Here is a 2,705-nt window from a genome sequence, read left to right on the forward strand (position 1 = left end):
TATGTGAGCTTATATTTCCATATTTGAGTTTCCTCATTTTTTAAATGCAGATACTAAGAGTAGCTACTGCAAAGTATTATTGTAGCAAGTCAATGTTATATTGATTAGCATTTTGGCTGGAACATAGAAGAACATATCTATTATTATTATCATTATTATCAACTTTCAAAGAATATTAAATGTAGTGATCAAAAGTCATACTCCTAATATGATTTTTTCTTTTTTTTTTTAACATTTATTTATTTTTGAGACAGAGAGAGACAGAGCATGAACAGGGGAGGGGAAGAGAGAGGGAGACACAGAATCTGAAACAGGCTCCAGGCTCTGAGCTGTCAGCACAGAGCCCGACGCGGGGCTCGAACTCACGGACCACGAGATCATGACCTGAGCTGAAGTCGGACGCTTAACCGACCAAGCCACCCAGGCGCCCCCTAATATGATTTTTTCAAACTGCGTATTCTCCCACCTTACAATCCTTGAATTCTTCCAATCCTTACCCTGTATCTTCTCCTCCCTTCCCAAAAATCTTTGGGCTGTATTATTAATATATTAAATCACATCCTGAAAATCAATTTTTTATGATATGAATATCTGAGGGCCCATACACAAGTCCCTTGTTTTTCTAAAACGTATGCCTTTATCCGGTGTGTATACATGAAGCTTTGTTTAATCCTGAAACTTGCTGGCCCTGATGATAAAAAGAATGCCATTAAATTCTTTGTATATTAACCCTTGAAACTAAATATACTTTTCACACCTAAATATGACACAACAGTGCTTGCTTTGGCAGCACATATACTAAGGTTGGGGAGATACAGAGAAGATTAGCATGTCCCCTGTGCAAGGATGACACTCGGGTTCGTGAAGCGTTCCATATTTTTTATATTGGCCAACTGGATCCAACAATACATTGAACAAATTATTCACCACAACTAAGTGGCATTCATACCTGGGATGCAGGGCTGGTTCAATATCCACAAAACAATCACATCAATAAAAGAAAGGACAAGAACCATATGATACTCCCAATAGATGCAGAGAAAGCATTTGACAAAATACAGCATCCTTTCTTGATAAAAACCCTCAAGAAAGTAGGGATAGAAGGAGCATACCTCGAGATCATAAAAGCCATATATGAAAGACCCAATGCTAATATCATCCTCAATGGAGGAAAACAGAGAGCTATCCCCCTAAGGTCAGGAACGAGACAGGGATATCCACTCTCACCACTGTTATTCAACACAGTATTGGAAGTCTTAGCCTCTGCAATCAGACAACACAAAGAAATAAAAGGCATCCAAATCAGCGAGGAGAGATCAAACTTTCACTCTTCGCAGATGACATGATTCTCTATGTGGAAAACCCAAAAGATTCCACCAAAAAACTGCTAGAACTGATTCATGAATTCAGCAAAGTTGCAGGATATAAAATCAATGCAGAGAAATCGGTTGCATTCCTATACACCAGCAATGAAGCAACAGAAAGAGAAACCAAGGAATTGATTCCATTTACATTTGCACCAAAACCCATAAAATACCTAGGAATAAATCTAACCAAAGAGGTGGAAAATCTATACACTGAAAACTACAGAAAGCTTATGAAAGAAATTGAAGAAGGCACAAAAAAGTGGAAATATGTTCCATGCTCCTGGATAGGAAGAACAAATATTGTTAAAATTTCAGTAATGCCCAAAGCAATCTACATATTCAATGAAATCCCTATCAAAATAACACCAGCAATCTTCATAGAGCTAGAACAAACAATCCTAAAATTTTATGGAACCAGAAAAGACCCTGAATAGCCAAAGCAATCTTCAAAAGAAAACCAAAGCAGGAGGCATCACAATCCCAGACTTCAAGCTGTATTACAAAACTGTAATCATTAAGACAGTATAGTACTGGCACAAAAACAGGCACTCAGATCAATGGAACAGAATAGAGAACTCCAAAATGGACCCACAAACGTATGGCCAACTAATCCTTGACAAAGCAGGAAAGAATATCGAGTACAATAAAGATAGTCTCTTCAGCACGTGGTGCTGGGAAAACTGGACAGCGACATGCACAAGAATGAACTTGGACCACTTCCTTACACCATACACAAAAATAAACACAAAATGGATGAAAGACCTAAATGTGAGACAGGAAGCCATTGAAATCCTCGAAGAGAAAGCATGCAAAGGCAAAAACATCTTTGACCTTGGCTGCAGCAACTTCTTACTCAACACGTCTCTGGAGGCAAAGGGAAACAAAAGCAAAAATGAACTATTGGGACCTCATCAAAATAAAATCTTCTGCACATTGAAAGAGGCAATCAGCAACCAAAAGGCAACCGATGGAATGGGAGAAGATATTTGCAAATGACATTATCAGATAAAGGCTTAGTATCCAAAATCTATAAAGAACTTATCCAACTCAACACCCCAAAAACAAATAATCCAGTGAAGAAATGGGCAAAAGACATGAATAGACACTTCTCCCAAGAAGACATCCGGATGGCCAACCGACACGTGAAAAAATGCTTGATGTCACTCATCATAAGGAAATACAAATCAAAACCACAATGAGATACCACCTTGCACCTGTCAGAATATCTAACATTAACAACTAGGCAACAACAGATGTTGGCGAGGATGTGGAGATAGAGATTCTCTTTTGCCTTGTTGGTGGGAATGCAAACTGATGCAGCCACTCTGGAAAACAGTT

General features: G+C 38.5%; 1 non-coding gene across 1 annotated transcript; it reads left to right on the forward strand.

The window, feature by feature from the left end:
- The first annotated feature begins 774 nt into the window (after positions 1–774).
- On the forward strand, positions 775–881 carry LOC111561511. Its single transcript, XR_002744162.1, has one exon. It is a non-coding gene; the product is annotated as a U6 spliceosomal RNA (small nuclear RNA).
- Positions 882–2,705: the final 1,824 nt, after the last annotated feature.

The sequence above is a fragment of the Felis catus genome, chromosome B4, assembly GCF_018350175.1.
Source record: "Felis catus isolate Fca126 chromosome B4, F.catus_Fca126_mat1.0, whole genome shotgun sequence".
Lineage (NCBI taxonomy): Eukaryota > Metazoa > Chordata > Mammalia > Carnivora > Felidae > Felis > Felis catus.